Source organism: Crotalus tigris, unplaced genomic scaffold (genome assembly GCF_016545835.1).
Source record: "Crotalus tigris isolate CLP2741 ecotype Arizona unplaced genomic scaffold, ASM1654583v1 scf7180000024430.1745191, whole genome shotgun sequence".
In the NCBI taxonomy this organism is placed as follows: Eukaryota; Metazoa; Chordata; class Lepidosauria; order Squamata; family Viperidae; genus Crotalus; species Crotalus tigris.
In genome coordinates, this window is record NW_024100597.1 from 1,578,781 (window position 1) to 1,601,333 (window position 22,553).

The following is a 22,553-nucleotide window of genomic DNA, read 5'->3' on the forward strand; positions in this document are numbered from 1 at the left end:
CTTACTTATATATATCTAAACCAACTTTAAATAAATGTTTGCATTCATACATTCCATTGTCATCTCATAAGACATGAATCTAAAGCTTTGCTTATGAATAAATACCTGTATGGCATTTACTCAATAAAGCTTATCATTAAATCTGGTCCACATAGAAAAATAATGTATTCTTGTCTCATTTTCTTATGAATCTGTAATTAGTAAATATACTTGCAGATTTGCAGTTGTCATATTGTATGGACAGTTGTGAGCTTCTGTTCATTTAGGAATTCACTGAAACTTTCAGTTTGTCAGGAGTGTCTATGTCAGGGGTATCAAACTTACAATGTCACGTGATGTGTTGTGATGTATCGTGATGAATCGTGACTTTTTTGCCATTGCTGGCAATGGGGTGGGTGTGGTTTCACTATGATGCATCTGGCCCGCGGGCCGGCAGTTTAACACCCCTAGCCTAAATAGTTCCATATATTTAGTAGAATTTTTGTTTTTTGGGGGTTGGGTCAGGGTAAACACATTAAACCCAGAAGACAAGATGCTAGAGAAAGCAATTGAATGCTTTGATGGCAAGGAGATAGATGAGATTAAGATTAGGATTTTTGTTGGGACAGACCAATCAAGCAGGAAAGGAAAAGAAGTATAGGTCCACTTTTTAAAATTATATGGTTATTTTTTGTTGTGTGTTTGTGTGCAGGCAATCCAGTTCAACAAAAAGCAAATTTAATGCAAGCACAATTGTTAATGAGTATAAATTGCAATGCAATTGCAAAAATGTCAGTTTCATAAAATACTGCAATATGGGCAAACAACATGACTACAGAAACACCCATACGTTTCAGCAAGGTTTCCAAGGGTTCTGTCTGCAGGTCTGAGGGTAGGGAAATAAAACCATACAATATTCCCATCTATAAACTCCTTGTAGTAAATGTAATAAATATTGGGAAAGGTGTCTATACAATAAAATAGAATTCCAGGGCAGGAGAAAATTAGTAGAGGAAAAAGAAACCAAGAGGAATGCATCCATCAATACTTCCCAATATAAGAAGCATTTTGTAGAATAACAATCCAAGGTGTGTTTATTTAGGAATAAGCCCCTAATGTGTTCAGTTGTACTTATCCTCAGGTAAATAGTGCAACAATCTTAAAATTGAATGTTTTTATAAGTTCTCGGTGAAATTGTGCTTGGGCAGCATTTCTACACAATGATACAACATGTTCTTATAACTGGAACCCTTCCCCCCTTTTTTAAGGATTCTGAAGGCTATTAGGAAGTGGCACCAGCAACATTATGACATCATTGGAGTGGCTGACTCCAAATCTGGAAACTAGTTATTGGGGGGCATTTTTAAAGGAAAGAACGGGTGCCTTACAAATGGATGCCTCTGGGCTTTTATTATTGCTTTTCAGCATCTTTTGGAAACAAACAAACAAAAATGGACTGACACTACATGCTGCATGATTTGGGGAGTGGTCCTGCGGGGTACAGACTGGTCATGGGTAAGTTCATGGGATTTATGTGGCTCACAGGTGGTAACATTCAGAATGCAGAAGTAAGGAGAAAGGATTTGCAAGGCAGAATCAGATGGTAGAAGGGCAGGGATTATTTTCCACCCTATCTGAAGACATCAGTTTATTTTTCCTTGCAAACATTTCAAACTGGATATAAACATATGATGAGATAATTCAGACTTTGGCCCTCAGCACTGTACTAGCAAGAAATAAAACAGCAAATGCACAATCAAATGCTTGAAGATTGTTGTCTGAATTTTCAGTAATTCATGAAAGACAAATAAAAACAGTTCATCCAATAATAATGGAAATAAACAAAGCCTTTCCAACCCTGGCTGCTCTTTTCAACAAATGTCAGTAAATCAATATTTTTCAAGTTCTCAACATTCCATTTGATTTCTGAAAGGCAAAAATCATCATCTAAAGTAGAAAAAATGTAAGGTTTTTTTCGTCTCATCAGCAGATCTTGGCCTCTGACATATTGAAAAGATTTCTGTGCATTGCTAAGGCAGACTTTTTGAAACTGGGGGAAGATGAACTTTTCAGAAATGGAAATGTCTGTTTTGATAATGTCTTTAAAACAGCTTGCATTACTTGACACTTTCAAGTTAGCCCAGGGAGATCTCTAGGGTAATTCTCAGACACCTTAGATGGCTCTAATCCTACTGAACTTAATTGGACTAAATCCGTGTAAGCTGTCTCCTGCTCAAAATTTCATTGTTCATTCACTTAGGAAGCTTATCAGTGTAACTGGTGAAGCTTCTTTCTCTTCAGTTCCACTCCTAGGACTGCATTTGATAAGGTAGTTACAATAACTGCACATTCATTTATTTACCAGACTTTTTAACACGAATTACACATTGGCAGATCTTTTCTACCAAAACCAATTAAGGTTGTGCGATACTTTTTTACTTAGGGTTTTCTGTCATCAAATGTATTATGCAACTTTGTGGCAGGCCACAATTTAGGTCATCAAATCCTCCCCCTTTAAAAACAAATGTGAATATTGAATGAGATGTTCTGAATTGCAACAGCGAGTTACTATATATTTGTCACAGTTATATTAAGAGACAATATGCTGGTAAATCAGCTGGATTATCACACGGATTTCACTATGTGACATGTACATTAAAATATAGCATTAAGCATTACAGATAATAAGAAATTAATATTTTATATATTTAAAGAAATGACATAAATTTCTTGTTACAGTCATATTGTCAACAGCTTTTTTGTGTTTTTAAACACTGCAGCTCCTGCTGCATAAATAGGCATTTCTTCCATTTTATATGAAAGAATTTTGTTTTGAATATAAGATACATAAGCTATTGAGTAGAATTTTTGTCTGAGAATATTTCTGGAAGATCACAAACTTTTCTTAATACCGATAAATTTTGACAACCAAAAAGTAAAATACCTTAATACATTTGTAAGAAGGAAAAAATTATTTGAAATAGCATTTGTTAATATTCTTGTTAATTCTCTCAAAGCCAGTAATATTCTTTTTCCTATTTTAGCCCTACCTAGTCTGAAGGTAGATTAGCTGGAAAGGATTGCTGCAATCTGAAATTTTCAATAGTAGACTATGTTTTTGTAAGCCGCATTCATCAAGACATTTTGTAGTCTATTCATCTGCCAGTGGTTTCTGTGGGAATAGAGAACTAAGATAAAACATCTTCCTAACTATTTCTAACCGTAGGAAGAAGCAATCCAGCTTTTGATAAACTTGAGGAATTGAGTGACACCATCTAAGCAGCTGAGATCATGAGGTCAGTCCTTTGATCTCAGTTGACTTCATTTGTCCTCCCTTGACATCATTACACAGACAAATCTGACCAACAGTCAAATGCCACAAAGTCTTTTTATTCACTGCTGGTTGGCTGAGATTACTTTGCAAAGGAGAAATAAGCACTAATTGAGGCTGAGAAAAATGAATTACAATTTTAAAGAAAGATGAAGGGAGAAATAACCATGGACCTGAGCGATAGCTTAAGCCAGGTAGAGTTGCCTCTAGGAGAAATAGACAGCATCTAAATAAATAAAATAGCTTCCTCTCCCTGATACTTTTGTTTTTGCCCTGACAATTAAAATAGATGAATATGTGATGCCGTCTTAACATTCGTCTTTCTTGGTAAAACTGATTGCTGTTTAAGAATGTCTCCTTTTTGAGGTATAGGAGAATAACTTCCAGCCCTTGTATGGAGAAGCTAGTCCTAGCTAAATCCTATGGAAACAAATTGATTACAATGAATACCAGCTGACGTTTTGCATCATTTGAGTAAAGAGATGAGTGTACTGAGCAATCCTATAAAAAGGCCATAATCTTTTAAATCATTTTTATTTTCCAATGCCATTTCAAATATGACTGGAAGAATTATTGGATCAAATTTTGGACTGATGTTTTAAGCATATTGTCCTTTTTGTGTTTCAATATTTTCCTCTCTTTCTTTAGCTGATATTTAAAACATGGCTTATTTTGCGTATGTTCCATTTACACTAATCTTATTTTATCTAGAAAATTAATCTCACTTTTAGTTTTGCACTTTGGAGATTAATCTCTGGCTTATGACACTTCCTTCTGGATAGTTATTTTTCATGTCTACCATCAATTATGAAATTACATAATACTAGATGTGTACATTCTTAGAACTAATAGATGTTGACAGAATGTTTTTCCTTTGCAACCTTGTTCCTTGGTGAACAAGATAGTGTTCTTACTACAAACATTAGGGATTTAAAAGGATTGGAGCCTAATTTCCCATCCAGAATTTGTCTCGATTGGGTGCAGGAAAAAAAGTATTTTAATTAAGAATGAAAAGAAGAGGTAAACTAAAATTAGAATCCACTTTTATAAAAATAGACTGGAAATTAGGCAGAAGCTCCTTAGAGCAGTGGTTCTCAACCTGTGGGTCGGGACCCCATTTGAGGTCGAACGACCATTTCACGGGGGTCGCCAAACAAAGCAGTCCGCCATTTTTTCCCCCTTTTCCTTAGCTGTGCTACTCCCTTTTATTCTATTGGCTTTTGAAAGCCAATAGAATAGACTCTCTTGAATAGAGTCTAATTCTTTTGGCTTTCAAAAGCCACTAGGAATTGTCCAGGCTGTCTCTGCCCTGCTGAGCCCGCCAAAAGTCCCATTCTGCAAATGGTGCTGCACCAGTTGAGTAGTCCTTGACTTACGACCGGTTGAGTAGTCCTCGACTTACGACCGGTTGGGGGTCGCGGCATTAAAAAATTGAGAACCACTGCCTTAGAGGGACATAACACTTTGTTCACACTTGAATAGTTTGGATCCTATTTGTTGTAATCTGCCATACAGGTGAATATTAACCTTCCATAATTGTATAAGTAATGTTTTAGGCTGTTTTGTGAGGTCTTAAATATAATTCCTATTGGTCAAATAAAGCAAGTGAACTAGGAAACACAAGACATTTTAATGATAATATGAAAGATGAAGGGCTAAACTATATTTTTCCTGAAGCTCTTTAAAAATGTAAAATCAACTTTGTGTTTTTTTAAACAAACAACACCTTCAGTGGTTAATGGAGAATCATTGTAAAATATTACCAAGAAACAGCAGATTGAAAGGTGGGTAAAGAAAATGGTGAACCACTAGATGGAGCACTTGTGATTCTGAAATGGCAGATCAGCCTATGAAGAGATTCAAGCTATTTAGTCATGTGAAAAGCAATTCTGCCTATAAATCCTCCACTACATTAATAAAAGAGATATATTTCTCTTGTTCTGTTGAGAAGAGTGTGTCAGCTACACCATGCCACACACATGGAAAGATGCTGACTGTTTGTCAGTTGGTCTTATTTTTGTCCAAGATGTTCAGCACATTTTTGTTAACAAAGTCTCCCAGATCCTCCTTAATGGTTAAATGAAACCAATCACATCACCATAATGAATTGTCTAGTATGCAGTGAACAGGTTATGGAAAAGATGAGCATCACCCTTGACATGACCTCCACCAAAAGCTATTGCATTGGCCTCTGTTGTATGTTCTCCACCCCTTCTCTGAAATATAATCTTTGTTGCTATTGTGGGCAAAAGGTAGCTTCAGAAAGAAAATCCATTTACATCTTAGGCAATATCCCCCCAAAAGAGATAACCACCCTATTCAACTTCTAGAGAGCACTTCATTCTCATTAGGAATTTATTTAGAAAGCATAGGAGGAGGGAGAAAAATCTAGTTTGCGTTCAAGCCTAAAGTTATTTTTGAATTCTGGCCCAAATTAGAAACCTAGTTATATTGAGAGCACAATTTTCTGAATTTTACAAAGGAGTTTTTTGTATTAAAAAAAATGAAGAAAATTATCAGCGCAAAACTCCCTGAGATCCTTGAAAAGAATATACAAATGTTCGTTGCGTTTTTAAAAATGTCAAAACCACAAATGCACTAGGCAAGAATAAGTGTTTAAGATGGACAGCCATATAAATCTTTTAAATAAATATGATAAAAATGTGTGTATTTGAATAAATGTTCACATTAATACTTTTAAATTGAACTGTAAACTTTTTGAAAATTAAAAAAAACCTTTATGTGGAAATCAGACAAATTATACTTATGAATGGTAATTTGTGCCGCGAAAGAAGCTCAAATTGACAAATTTACTTATTTTAGAAGGGTTTTTTAATGACATGGATATTGTTGCAGTTTGTTTTAAAGCTTTCAGTGATTTTTTTTCAAATTGTTTAGCCTCTTTTACACACCAAATGATGTTATTGTTTTGGTTTGTGATGCCCTCCCCCCCTGCAAAAAAAGATTAGGATCATCAATATTTAGAAAACCTGAGATCAAGTGCCTAATCCTGTGGAATGCAGCAAGTTATCAGTTACATAAGCTGCAACTCACTATGCCTATATACTTTGTGATGTCATTTTACCACATCTTCACACTCAGCCTTTCTCATTGACTGGGAAAGGGAAGAAACAACTGGATTATATCCAAGAATAAACACTGAAAACTTCTAATCCTTGGGCCAAATCTGTGAAGATTGCCAAAGTCTTAAGAAAACAGAAGAAGGTATAACCATTCAGTTGAGCTGGACAAATACCAATGAAGGATTTCCTTGTTAGAGCAGCTGTGGTTTTTGTAGGACTTCCATTGGCTGCTTCAGAAACTAGCCTTCTTTCGGAGATGACTGGGCTGAGCCTGAGGGAGGAGGCAAGGACATAATCAGTTTGGAGTCATTTCATGCCCACAAGAGATCTAAATTCAGCCCTCCTTGAATTATGTTGACTCTTATCTAGTACCAATTGCCCTTGACCAGGGGTAGGCAACCCAAAACACTCAAAGAGCCACTTGAACCCGTTTCCCACCAAAAACAAAACACCGGGAGCCGCAAAACCCTTTTGATATCTAAAATGAAGATAATACTGCATATATCCTTTTTTATCTTTATTATAGGTGTGTGTGTGTGTGTGTGTGTGTGTGTGTGTGAGAGAGAGAGAGAGAGAGAGAGTTTGTGTGTGTGTGTGTATACACACACACACACACACACATTAAAAATAAAAGTAAAAATATGACTCTTGGGAATATCCATACTAATAAAACAATGATCACCGAGAGAATGCTTTAAGAGAATAAAATTACATACACACACAGGTAAAAAAAGGATATATGCAGTGTTATCTTCATTTTAGATGTCAAAAGGGTCTCTCTCTGTCTCTCTCCCTCCCTCCCTCTCTGCCCTTGGTCTGCCACTCCTCTTCCCCCACTCTCTTTCTTTCTCTCTCTTTCCTCTCTCTCTCTCCCCCTCCCTCTCTCTCTCTCTTTCTCTCTCTCTCCCCCCCCATCTGCTGCTCACCTGGCAAGCTTCAAGTTGTTCTCCAATAATCTCAGGGGTAGGCAACCTCGTCTCTTTTATGACTCATGGACTTCAACTCCCAGAATTCCTGAGTCAGCCTAGCTGGGCTAGCTAGCTCTCTCCTGCCCTTCCTGCTTCCTGCTTCCTTCAGAGACGCAGCAAAGGGAGGAGCTCCGCCCAGAAAGCTTTTCAGCTCCTCGGAGAACAATGTGAGTGCACTCTCTTTTACACATATACACACACACACACACACAGAGAGAGAGAGAGAGAGAGAGAGAGAGAGAGAGAGAGAGAGAGAGAGAGAGAGAGAGAGAAAGCAGGGAAGCGCAATTGCCTCTCTCTGTCTCTGTCTCTCTCTGCAAAGGCAGAGGAGGCTGGGAGCCACAGGGGAAGGCTCAAAGAGCCGCATGCGGCTCCGGAGCCGCAGGTTGCTGACCTGTGCCCTTGACTGTTAGTAGTTCAGATTCTTGTTTAGAGGTAGCATGCAATAAACTCGTACTCATTTTTGACTTAGCCTTGACTCCCTATATCTTGTGCCTGACACCTTGTCTGTTTGCACACATGACTTTACATACCTACCGTGTTTCCCTGAAAATAAGGCTTACCCTGAAAATAAGCCCTAGCTTGATTTTTTGGGAGGTGGGCCTAATATAAGCCCTACCCTCAAAATAAGCCTTAGTTTGTGGGTGAGGTGCAAGCCTAAAAATCAAGCTAGGGTGGGGGTGGGGTGTATGAAGTTGCCCCATGCATCCAGCACCCACTTACCATTGCAGCCAGGACTCCATGAATTGACACCAGCCTTGCCTCGCCGGCCCACTTCTTCTGCAGCCACATTTTGCCATCAGAGGCCTTCCAGAAAGGCTTCTGCAGCTGAGAACTGAGCTACAGATTCAAAATTTGAAATGCAGACTTGGGGGCACTGTACATGTCAATCCAGAGCTCCATTCTCAGCTGCAGAAGCATTTCCTGAAGGCCTCTGACAGCAAAATGGAGGCTGGGGGCGACACGTACAAGTGGCGGTAAACAGCCACAGAAAAAGTGGGCCGGTGGGGTGGGACTGTCAGTGCTACCACTGCAAGGTGAGAATGTAGAAAAGACACCCCCTCTTTTGGAGGCAAAAAAAAAAAAGAATACCAGGTCTTATTTTTGGGGAAACACGGTACTTCACTTTGAAGGGAAAAAACCCAGCAAAATGGAAGTGTGGTCACATTCAGAAAGAGACCTCTAGGAGTAAGTTTTGAGGCTGAAAATATCTCCTTCCAGAGCATCACCTGGTTCCTGTATATTGAGAAATGCCAGCTGCCAAAGAATGCAATAATTAATTTCTATAGCAACCTTACCAAAACAACAGATGATTTGTCATAGGATGTGTAGTGCAGCAGAGCTATTTGGATTTGCCTGGAAAACATTTGTCAAATGTTTTAAACCCTAATCTTATTTTCACTCATACCTAAGTGATTGAATGTTGCTCCTAACATTTGAACATATTGTTGCGGTTTTATTTTGGGTAATAAAGATAATGTATTCAAGCAAGAAAAGTCTTCATTTGGGTCATATGGGGGAGTGGGGTTAAGTGGTTTAAAAATGGATAGTACTACTGTTGTGTTGCTGTTCTTGTTGTTTCTTGGTTACTAGAAGGAAGGAAATGGTAATTAAAATAGAAATATCTTGTCTCCACAGAAATGATGGACTGTCAGAATTTATAGACTATTCCAAATATGTGAAAAAGAGCCATAACTTCAGAACTCACCTTACCAAACAATTCAAGCACATCTCAGACCTGCGCAGAGCATTTCATTTACAATAGTAGTAATTAACCCTTATCAATTGCAGTGTAATTATTCAGTGACTGAGAATTTAATTGACACTGATGGCTTAGCTTTCAAACTATTAGTTTAAAATGAGATTGAGTTTTAGTGTGTCAATGAATAAGTCATTTGAATGGAAAGATGGCCATATAATATGCTGTTTGTATTTCTAATAACTGGGATCAAACACCAGAAAGAGTTATATGTGTTATGACATGTGATTAATGTTTGAATAATATAATTTATGGGACTAGTGGTGCCACAATTAGATTTATTTTACAGGTATTTGTAAACCTGATAAGGTAGACAGATTTGCACTATAAATATTATTTATAACAGCTTACAATGATCATCCTCAGCCTGGGATGCTTCACAGATTTTGGAAATTATCAGAATTCTGTGTTTGGAGTCGTGGCTAGGAATTCTGGGAGCTGCAGTCACAATATGCTTCCACCCTGTAAATTTTATAGATGGGCAGCATAAATATGTAATAAACAATAATAACTAGCTTCTATATTCTGCAATAACTTGAAAAAGAACTTTCACATAGAATTACATAGTGGTTAACTTTTGAAGCAAGTCTCAGTCATCCCATGTACAAAAAAAATTGAACAAGAGATTTCTGAGTTTAATTTATCTCACATAACATTCTAGTGCAAGATGTCAATTGCCCTTCCATGAATGAAAAGCTGTTAAAGCTGAATTAGGACAGTGCTTTTCAAACTTGACAACTTTAACTTGTGTAGACTTCAAACATGCTGGAGTTCACTTGTCTTGAAAGTTTTGAAAAACACTGAGCTACAGCAATTCGCAATTGGAAAAATTGGAGATTTTTAGTGAATCAAAGAGAAAAGAGATACTTCGGATAAAAAGGAGGTGGATGATTTCCAGGGATCAGAAATAATTATGGTAATTCAGTTTGATGAAAGAAAAGCTACATATTATGCACAATCAGGGTGTGTTTTCCCTAATTAAATTAAAATGTTTTGATATACCGGTAAGAACTGATGATGCAGTATATTGACTCTTGTACAATTGTGTCCAGACGTAAAATATTGCAAGTATTTGGATAGAGGAGACATAGATATATTTCTTTATTCATCTATGGATGTATGCATTCATCTTGTTACAGGTGCTTTTCTCAATGCAAGAGTTTGGTGGTGCAACTGCTCTAATATTGATACTTGCTTTTTATAGAACTGTATCAGCAGCTATAGAGAGAGAAAACATATTTCAAGTTAATTGGTGCAAAGTATTTATGCAGCAGGGAAAATAGCATGGGAGCGATAACCCAAATAACAAGAGAATTCCATTATCAATATTAATATACGGAAGGGAATAATGATCTTTCCATCCTCGCTCAATTGCACAGTTTCCAATAACCTGGAGCTCACTGGTGATACAATCAAGAATGAATTGCAATGCCACTTCATTAATGCCACTTTAGAAAAGGGAAGGACTTAGGTTGTCTTTCAGCAGATGCTGTTATTCAGAAGAGCAAAAACATACAGGTAAACTCTAAGTAGCTTTATCCATACCAGAAATATTAAATTAAATTAAATTTTGTTTAAACCCATTTGCTTTTCTTCTAGCAGTTGAAGACAATATATATATATATAGAATTGTCTTCTCCAATTTTATCACCCCAGAACCAACCAAGCAAGGAAGGTGATGTTGAAAGATGACTTGGTAAATTGGTACCCTTTATATATAAGGAATTTCAAATCCCATGAACCTTGGATGTTGACTGTGTTGACATGAGTTTATTGGAGATGAAGTCCCATATATTGGTCTAGCACTAGTTTGAGAAAGGTCCTTTTAAATTGTGTGGTTTCAAGTTACTAAGAATTGTCTGTTTCCATATCAACTTACCTTTGGTTGAAGTTCTCCCTTAGAAATTCTGTTTCATATCCTCTCACAATATAAAATATTAGGTGGGGATTAGCTAAGATGGGGTTTTATTGAACAGTAATACCAAGACTTTGGAAATCAATCAATCTCTGTCTCTGTCTCTGTCTCTCTCTCCAAGGAATTTTAGTCTGTTCCTCCCCGTTGGCTGCTCTTGGCATTTCTCCAAAAATATTTAAATCCACTCTGGAATTCCCCATCCCATCAAAAGTGAAATTAAAGTGATTTTACTTGAGGCATCTCTCTCAAGATTTATAGTTCTTGTTAATTCTGGCGAATATGAGTATTCACTCACTGTTGGAGCTCTGTATTTTACTTATTAACAATATATATTTGCATTGCATTTTCAGCAGCAAGAGATTAATTTGACCACTCCGCAGCAATTTCCTTACTCAAACCATGGCTGTTTTATTATGTTACCTTGGAAAAGAGCTGAAACTTATCAGGTAACTCTGATCCTTTAATGAGGACGAAGGGCTAGTATTTTGGGGGCAAAAAGATACACTTTCCCATTTTGATGTTGCTATGATTGACATTACCTCCTTCCTGCTGTCCTGTAAGTATCAATATTTTCTTATTTTAAGACATCAGATTTAAGGGAGGGGAAGTTGCTTTCCAAAGAGGGGAATAAATGCTTTAGCTTTCTCTCTGTGTACTGTTGGTCCCTTCCCCCAAGTCTGAAAAGAATATCCTGAAGATATAGAAATATAGAAAAACTGAGATGACCTGCCACTTTTCTGAAGTGCTGTAATGGTTATACTGTACAGAAAGTCTTGACAATGATGAATACCCTCTGAAACTTCAGAATAGCAGGCATTGTTTATTTTGCTATCTTGCTGAATTTATGTCAGTTTTTTCACTTGGGGTTACACTTATTTTTTGAAAGCCAAACTGATTCTCTTGCAACTTAACATTCTTTTTCCCTACTTCCCCCACCCTAAGTATTTTTGTCTGAGGCATAATATGCTGGCTTAAGATGATACTATTTCCAATTTGGACTGTTTATCTGCTACTTCAGAACTTGGAGAAGAATGGACAGCCCTGCCCCACTTCAGGGCTTTTCTTAGGCTAGTTTCTATGAGAAGAAAGCTACTCAACTGTTTACTGGAAATTTGGAGCACTTCTCTTCTTGTGCTGTAGATGAATATGTTCCTGTTTAATTATTATTGACATGTAAACACGAATACATACAGAGGAGACTTGGTCAGGAATTTACATATATGCCCAAGACAACTATCCACATATTCCTGGATGGCACACACAAAAATAAAGGATAGAAAGACCCCAGAAATTCAGAGAGGTTCATTGCTGCCTCATTTGTTAGAAAGAATGTCCAGTTAATACTTTACTAGAAAGATCATGGATTCTCATGAAATCTGTATAGAGAATTATTAAGTAGGCAAACTGAAGTGTGGTCCTGCCAAGTCTGCTGTCCAGGTCCTGAATATTACTACTGGGCAAGATTCTTTCTCAAGGGTTTCTATCTTTAAACTGGCCTTGAGTGATTGTCCTGTGTTAATCAAGATAATCTGGTTATCCATGGCATTAAGAAAGGAAGGAAGGAAGAAAACCAAAGAAAGGAGTGGAGCTGTGTGCTACTCCTAGTCTCACATCATCTATTACTCCTGCTGTACTGAGCCTATTAATTGTTTCTCAGCCACCCATTTGACAATTAAGCAGCTCCTCCATTCCAACTGGAAGCCAGAGACAACAAAAAACCCTTTGATGCCTAGCTGTATCCTTATAGAACTTCATTTATATTATTGCTGAATACACAATCATTAAAGATATGGCTCATGACTTTTTAGATAGAATCTATAGATGTGGATCCAGTTCTTGATAATATCTACAGTATTGGTGTTTTATGCTATAATTTCTCAGGAGTCTTCCATGAATGGAATTGCCAAAGCCCTTTTTGAAAATGTAAGCGAACTTTCAAATTGATCTTCTGAACCTTTTTTAAAAATGAAAGATGCTATCTTCGCAGAAGATCTGTTAACTTTTTAAGTAACCTTTTGTACTGTTGCATAATTTTACCCTAACATTTTCTACCAGTTTACTCAGAACAGATGTTAGTACATCAGTTTACAAATTTCTGGATCTTCTTGAATTCGTCTTTTTAAAATACAAACAAACAAACAAAGCAAAATTTGAATGTCACCCTTTCAATCCTCTGCCATATATCTAATATCTAATTAGATCGTATCTATTATTTAATATATGCCTCACAATCCATTGGTATCAACTCTCTGCCATGTTCATCAATCAGTTACAAGTTCTAATTTTACTTCTGTGCTATCCTGGTCCACAGAAATCACAAATACACAGGTAAGATAAAAACACCTTTAGCACCTAATTTAGTATCATCTTTTTCTAGTTCCTGTTGTAGCCATCGTGATTTTTTTCTGTTATTTCCTCTGAGCCTTCTGTTTATATCTTCTACATTTCTTCTTTGAATCTAAGAATTCTCTTGCCTTCTGAACAGAATTCAGTCTAAAGCTCTGCTGCTTAAAAATAATAAAAATCACACTTTCAAATTTATTCCATTGAAATGGAATCTGTTTTCATTTTTCAGCTACAAAATAATGTTCTTTTATATAAAATTTTGATCAGGTTCTCTTTCGAAACAGTTATATCTCTATTATCCATTTTTAATCTTTCATTAAATGCTGCTGCAGAGTTTGATCCCTTGTGGTTTTGCAACAAACAGTACCAAAATATCCCTTGGGACATTTCTTGTTCTTGCAAATCTAGAATTTATCATACAGACATTATCAATTTCTGTCTCCATATCTTCCAATCCAGAAAATTTGCCAACACTTTAATAAGCCTTTGTTTAATATTGTTGTTTGAAACATCTGGAACAGTTCTGAATTTCAAAATTCTTTTTCTCTCAGTATCTATAAGGTTACTTCATCTAATTCTTTTCCCAATTCTCTGTTCATAACTTCTACCTTATTCTCTAAATTTTCCACTTTCTCACTGTTGTGTTTTACGTCTCCAGATATTTGCTTAATAGAACTTTCCATCTTTTTAGTATCTTCTTTCACTCTCTCATCTTTACAAGTCTTTCATCCATTCTTTTTTCCCATTAATTTTTTCCCATTTATTTCCCATTTGTTCAAATAATTTCTGAAGCAAGTCTGTTGTAACTATTGTTTCTGCCTGTTGCTCTAGTGACGTCTTCTAGCCCTCTTGCCATTTTTTTCATACTTGCCATTGTATATTATAATCCAAACGTGAAAATAACTCAAGCTGGCAAAAGGTACAGGCAAGCATCTTTTAAAATCCTTTTTATCTTTCTGTACTCTAATACTTTCAGTTTAATAGCTCTCCTTAACTTCAAACCACAACACATGTCATGTCTCTATGGCAACAAAACATTATAGTCTAGTTCATTACTATATCTTTTTTTATGTAGAGTTTGCCAGTTAGATGCAATCTTTAACAATAAACAAAAAGTTTTCCAATGAAGGTCTGGTCCCTTTAATTGATTCAGTACAAATTATACCAAAACACTTTCATTAAAAGTAAAAATAATAGAAATAAAGAGTAAAGAAATAACTGTTTAAAACTTTCACAAATCTCTTTATTAAGCTTTTTGCTCTGTAATTCCCCAAAAATTGACTGCAAGGAATTTTATCTTTACTGCTAAAGAAATCTCTCTGAGCTCCTAGATAAAATATTTCCAAAAGTAATTAAGACATGAGGAAGGCAGATTTTAACCTTATAGGCTACACTGCAGTTGTAAGAATAGATGGAATCCTGGGACTCTGAGCTGCTCAACACCCAGGCCACCTTTCCATTTTTGCAGCTTACTAGCAAGAAACATCCAGAATGCATGTGGTTTATCTCATGATCTCCTTTTGATCTAAGGAGATTCCGCTATCCAAAATCCTTTTTCCAATAGATGTTTTTAGCTGCAATGCCTCTCCACTCCTTTGAAAAGCATCATCAATGCTTTTGCAATTCTGCACCAGAAGTGCTTTCTATTTATTATCATCCAACCTTACCATTCCCTCCTTAGTAGGGCTGTGCACCCAGGAGACTCAAGGGCAAAATTTCATTGGCACATACATAATAGAGACTGCAAACCAAGCAGACTATTTCTTGTTTTGCTTGGCAGATGCATAATAATAAGGAAAAAATCTAGGTCTTCCAATGCCCCTTTTTGCCTTAGCATCTGAAACCCTACACAGTTTAGCTGGTTTTTTTTTACTCCTAAGGCATTCAAATAATGGTGGGCTTTTGTTTTATTAATATTAATAGTCAGCTCTTCGTAGGGATTTTTTTATATATTATTATCTGCTTGCAATTATTTTGTAAAACATGTATTCAATTTTATTTCTTTTATTGGCAAGATTTCCATTCCCAAAAAAGGAAGCCTTTTTTTTCCTTGTTAATCATACTGGTGATTTAGTGGTACCTGCTTCTTTATTTATATATATTTATTGAACATTTTTCATTAAGTAAAAGACAACTCTAAAATAAAAGATAGAGAAGAAAGAAAAAATAAAATAAAAAGATATAGGGGGAAAAAACTAAAGCTAAGAAAAATAATTGCTTTTGACCTTCTCATCAACAGATATTGACAAAGCCATTGTCACCCTCCCTATTATATCTTCCAGAAATCCTTTCAATCCTTTATTAAATTCTCATGTTTTTCAATCCATAAATCCTCATTTCACTTTTTAATAGTATGTGCTTCTTTATTCTTGCATAATAGCTCTGTGACAGAAGGAAGCCTTGTCTCAGAAGCAAGACCAAATGGCGAAGGTAATGATCTCTAGTTTCTTCTCTTGTTCTCATATCATGTGGAATGTGTTCAGATTCAAACATTTGCTTGATATTAGGAATGGGCTGTAAATCATTTTTCAACTATTCAGGAACATTCATATGATTCTGAGTTAATTTCTGTCTGTTTTTCTACAGACTATGCTTGAAATTGCCCTTGCTGGCTTAAACCACCTCATTCAAAAAATGTTGATTTTGAACACAGTGGAGCCAATAGAAGTAATGGAATTACAATTGCAATAGAATAATGAAAACCAATGAGTACATTATAATGATACAGAATAATCTCTCCTTTTCAAAAATCACTCCGTATATTGGTGAAAAGTATAAATAGTCAAAGAAGATCTGCAATGTACAGTTGTAGAGGCCTACCTACGTGTTGGCCTACCATGTACAGTGGTCTTTGTGCATGCAGTAGGAACTAATTTATCAGCTGAACATAATTCCAATTTTTACTGGTTTACTTTAATTTTTTAACTAATGAAATCTTTTGATAAGTATTTCTTGTCTAGTCAATAAAAGAACACATGCTTTATGTTAGTACATATGGGAAAAATTTTGCAAGTCAAAACGTTATCTTGTAGCCTTGAGGAAAATGGTGGTTTTGGATATTCTGTGGGCTCACTATTAATGTTTCTAAAGCCTGTAATAAAGATTTATGAGGTAGCATCTTAAAAATGAAATATAGCTCCCTTTATTCTGCACTATAGTTTATATTTTCTTATATGTACTATAATGCACACACACACATACACACGCTGTAATTGGACTACATTAATATACTATTTTTATTCTTAGTTCAGTTGCATAGGAGCTTCAATCATAAACATTTGCTTTACTTCTTCAGAAAGGATAATGCACACTGAGGGCACTGATTAACCTCCTCAGTGCTTTCAGTAAATTAAAGATGGAAAAATCTTTCAATATACCTTTCATTTATTTGTAGTATTTAAATGGAACCACACTGCTTTCATTTGATATAATAAAATATCATCTGTATTAACTGCGTTCGATATAAGTGGTTTGTCTCTCAAATATATTATAGTTCATTTCATATTTAGTGAAGTAGTAATAGCTTATATTGTATGTTGAGGTCAAGAACAGATTCTTTAAAATATAAATATTACTATTAATTACACATAGTCTAGGGCAACTAAACCATATCAGAACATGCAATTTGCTCTTAGAACACAACACAGAGATTGCAATCAGCAATAAAAAGCACTTTCTAAGACAAACAAACAAACAAATAAATATAATATTCAATATTCTTATCTAGAATTAATTTTAGTTTACTTTTCACAATAGACTATCAGAAGATAAATAAATGTAAGAATTAAAAGAATAAAAAAATCTTAGAATGGGAATGTTATATGTTATCCAAGGTTTATTGGTGAATTTTTTGTTTGACTATGATCCCATCCATGTTTCTTTGCTTCTACTGTAGCAAATATAGGATGTAGTGATTAAAAAAAAAAATCCCTATTTAGCCGTTATAACTCGGTGTGGATCCATGTCATTAAATTTATGTGTGGTTTTCGAAGATTACAAAGAAATCTTGGTAAGTTGTATGAGCATAGTGTTTTTTTCTCATTTCTAAATTATCTAGTGCTCAGTTTCCCCTTAATTCACTTTCTAACTTTCTATTCCTTGTCTTTTCTCCCTTATTTTATTCACTATTGATAATTATGAAAAGATAGGCAAAGTTTGGCCATATTACAACCCTTTTTTGCCACAGTTATTAAGTGAATCACTGCAGATATTCAGTTAGTAACATAGTTGTTAAGTGAATCTGGCTTCCCATTGACTCCAAAGATGATGCTGGGATGCCGCAACCATCATAAATATGAGTCAGTTGCCAAGTGTCTGAATTTTAATCACATGATCATAGGGATGCAATGGATGTAAGTATGAAAAACTACCATAAGTCACTTTTTTCAGTGCCTTTGTAAGTCTGAACAGTCACTAAATGAACTGTTGTAAGTTGAGGACTATCTGTATGCAAAATATTGTGCTAGCCCGTTTTTAGTAATAGACGCCATATAGAGAGAAAGCAAAAGAAGCTCACCAACACTAACAATAGCTTTCAGTAGCAGTAGACACCTCTTAAAAAGAAAAATGAGTTCTGTTGTTATGCATTTTAATACATTGGTTGTATTCATTTTATTTATTTATTTGCATGTATTTATTTAGATGTATACTCCATCTTATAAGCTCACTGCATTCACTGAATTATTGTTTTAAATTGCATACTCTTCTAGAGTTTGATACTGAAAGACATGTCATAAATTCATAAAGTTTACTGGTTTTGCATACAAATCTCTGGTCTGCATCATTTATGAAGCTTGCAGTATCAAAGTAATGTTAGAGTAAGAATGCTGAAATAATTGCCTTAATTTGAGGCATGTCCTGAGTAAGTGAATATATTATATGTGTCTTTTACATGTAGTTGGTAAGATGAGAAGTTCTGAATATGGGATGAATGAGGTTTTAGTAGTTACAAATTTTGGGCTTTAGATAAAGGGACATGGTGTAAAAGGAAAATAATAAAAGAAATTAGAATGGTTGGATTAAAGTAAAAAGTTGCAAAAAAGAATGATTGGGCAGTTTGGAGATACAAAAATGAATGAGAATGGCAAATATTTGATGAATATCAGCTTAGAAAAAAAGGAATGCTTTCTAAGACTTCCTTTTGTTCTTTCTTAGATTTATATCCTGCCTTTCATTTGGGAGCTCAAAATAGCATCCATAGTGTGCCTGAGAAAGAGTGACACTGAGTGACTCAGTGAGTCTCTTTGCATAGACATGACCAAACTTTTTTTTAAAGCAAAGCTATGGAAAGAATAAATGAATGGTAGTAGATTTGAGTCTATGGGGGAAATAAGGTGGTGGTGCAGAGGCTTAATGATTCTGGATGTGCTGAGCAATTACCATCACTTTGGTGGTTCGAGTCCAGTTCTGCAGGACAGGGTGAGCTCCTGTCTCTTGTTCCTAGCTCCTGCCCACCTAGCAGTTCAAATACATTGTTTGCAAGTAGATAGATAGGTACTGCCATTTTGGTAATGGGAAACTGCTGGCTGCATTTTGCACAGACAGCTGGAACCAGTGCTGAATCTGCCCAGACACGATTGGAGGAGGAGCGTGGAGGAAAATCCCAGATGAGGTGATTTCCTCTGAGAATGCTGCAAACCAGCCAGTGTTAAGCTAGTTCTCCATCTTGTATTAGTACAACACCGGTGAACTAGTGACTATCAGCTGTCAGGATTACTACTATGTGCATAACATTGTAACTCCTCAGCCTTGAATGCCATTATGCATAAATGAATGAATGAATGAATAAATAAATAAATAAATAAATAAGACATATCCTGTATGAAACAATATTGCAGATAAATCTCCCAAAAGAGTTGAATAGAAAGTGAATAAATGGAGAGAGAAGTGGCAGGGTTAACAATAAACAGAGAAAAGACAATATTGTCTTCCGGTGGTTAAAGCGGTGGAAATGGCGGCTACTTTGTAGCCGTCCTCCTGAGATGGTGTCAGATCCGCGGAGCACAGCGTTCATCAGCTGGCCCGCGGCTCGCAATCCCCTTCCCGGGCGAAGGGAAGGGGTAGAGATCGCATGAATAGAGGTAGAACCTCTTAACCCTCCCTGGATTTTTATTTTAGGGGGGTAGAAAGAGTGCTCCCTCAGAGTTCATTGCCTTCTCCGCCTCTCAGCTGTCTTTGTTTCTTTGGAAACAAAGCGAAACGCCGCTACCATCTCCGTATTTAAAGTAACCGTGAGTAATCTTAAACCGGACAGAACTGTTTAAAGGATTTTATTTATAGTTTAGTTTTATTTTATTTTTTTTTAGTTTATTTAGTTTATTTAGCATGTGTTGATTTTTTCTTATTTTTTGAGCTTTCCCTTTTTTTTTTTTTTTCCCGGGCGGAAAAGTGAGAGTGAAAGTAAAATGGCGTTTTGAAAGTTTTTTTTTCTTTTGAAAGACGGACTGGCTGAACTGTTGTTTAATACTGCTTTCCTTTTTAAGTTTTTCTTTATCTTTTGGGAGCTTTTAAATTGATTCCATTTTATCCTATTTTACCTTATTTTTAACTTTTGGACTATTTATTTTTTATTGGTATTTTTATGAAGAAAGAAAGATAATGGCTTCAAAACGATAACCAGCTACTACAGCTCCTAAGGTAACTTCTTCTCCTGCTACCTCTACTGTGCAACAACAACTTAAAATAATACCCTCAGTGCAGCAACCTAAAACTACTCCACCCTCACCTCCCCCATCTGGCACATCAGCACAAGACATTAAAGAAATAATGGTAAGTGCTGTGTCACAGTTTAGGGAGGAAATGAAGCAACTTTTGGAACAGAATAAATCTGAAAGCAAGGAAGAAATGAAGAAAGAGATGAAGGAGCTTTTAGAACAGAATAATACTATATTGAGGGATGATATACTTCTAGCTTTATCTGGAGTGGCCTCAGTGGTTGTGAAGCTGGACTCTAGAGTGGAGGAAATTGAAGAAACAGTAGAACTTTTGGACTATAAATTCCAAGATATGGAGAAAAAAGTGGAAACTTCACAAGATGATATTCTTATGTTCCAGTATAGACAGATGGAATATGCTTTGAGAATAAGGGGCCTGAAAGAAGATAAAACTCAAGATCTGATGGAAATGGTGATTAATGACTTGGCTGTTATTTTGAATATAGACAAAGATGAGTTACGTGGGGAAGTGGAAAGAATTTATAGAGTTAATTCTTGGATTGCAAAACAGAGGAATCTGCCTAGAGATGTGGTGATATATTTTGCTAAGAAGTCCTTGCGAAATCAGATTCTGCAAACTTTTTACAATAAAAGATTCCAGATTGCTGCTCAAGATATTATTATTTTAAAGGAAATTCCACCTAAAATTTTAAGAAGCAGAAAAGATTTTGCTTTTTTAGCAAATGAACTTAAAGCAAGACAAATGCCATTTAGATGGGAGATTCCGATGGGCATTGTTTTGAGCCATGCGGGGACACGTTATAGACTTAATACAGTTGCTAAAGCTAAGGAATTTTATAAAACGGTCCTGGGTGCAGGCTCACCTTTGCCCATGATGCACAAAGTCCTGAGTGATAAAGAGATGGAACAGAAATCTGAAGATTCAGGTGCGATGACTGCTGGACAGGTGGTATGGATGTCTCAAGCAGAGGTTAAAGAACAGAGAATGACCCGTGCAGCACACAAACGTAAAGAAAAAGAACAACAGAAAAAAGAAAAAGAAATTAAAGAATCTACTCAGCAAATTGTTTCAGTGCCGGTGGGAGGAGCAAGACCCAAAAGCTCTGCAACATATTCTTCAGTAGCAGAATTTGAGGGGATCTTCTCCAGGCTTAAGGCCAAGGGAGATGGCAAAGCTCCTGACCTGGAATGTTAATGGATTAAATATTCCTCAAAAGAGAAAAAAAAATTACCATTATTTGAAACAACACAACAATGATGTTATTTGTTTGCAAGAAACTCATATCTAAAGACCAAAAATACTTAAACAATCCTCGTTTGGGATCTCATTTTGTATCTCCCGCCCCTGGGAAAAAAGGGGGTGTGGTAATTTATGTTAAACAGAACTTATCTGCTACCCTGTTAGAATCAGATCCTCATGGAAGATATGTTATGCTTGAACTTGGTTTATATGGCAAGAAAATTCTTATTGTGGGGTTGTATGCACCAAACCAGCAACAGGAGCAATTCTATAGGTTGCTACATCAGAAAATAACTTTGTTGGATTATAGATCTGTGATTTTAATGGGAGACTGGAATGGTGTCTTAGACATACAAAAGGACAAAAAAGGCTCTTCTACCTTTGTTAAACAGGCTAAACTACCTAAAGCCTTCTTTGACATGAAAGAAGATTGGGAATTGAGGGACTATTGGCGTGAACGTAATCAAGAAGAAAGGGACTTTACCTTCTTCTCAGATAGACACCAATCTCTTTCAAGAATTGATTTCTTTTTGATTACAACAGACTTATACAACAGGGTGAAGAATGTAAAAATTTTTCCTAGGACATTGTCTGACCATAGTCCAGTATGGATGGAACTGTTTGCTGAGAAAGAAGACAGGAGATCCTGGAGGGTGAATGAGAATTTATTCAAACAAGAAAAAAATGTTCATAAATTAAAGGAATGTTTAAAGGAATATTTTGCTTTAAATATGAATAAGGGAACATCAATGTCAATGGTGTGGGATGCAAGTAAAGCTTTTATGCGCGGTATTTTGATAAAAATGAATAACTTGCATAGACAGAAACAGACTCAGAAACGTAAAGATTTAGAAGAGGAGATTAAATTAAAAGAGAAACTTTTGATTTCAAATCCTTTAGACGAAAAGGTGAAAGGAGCTTTAAAACTGTTAAAAACACAATTTAACATGTTGATGGCTGATCAAGCTGCAACCAATTTATTATTTATGAAACAAAATATATTTTGTAATGCTAATAAACCAGGGAGATGGCTGGCTTATCAGTTAAGAAAGAAACAGAAACAGAGGAATATAGATAAAATAAATTATAATGGTAAATTGGTTTATCAGAAAGAATTGATTAAGAAATCCTTTTTAGAATACTATCAAAAATTATATAAGAGTGCCAATATTCAAACTACAGATATAAACAATTATTTAGGTAAAGTTAACTTTCCTAAATTAACAGAAGATCAGGAAAAAGAGATTAATGGCTTAAT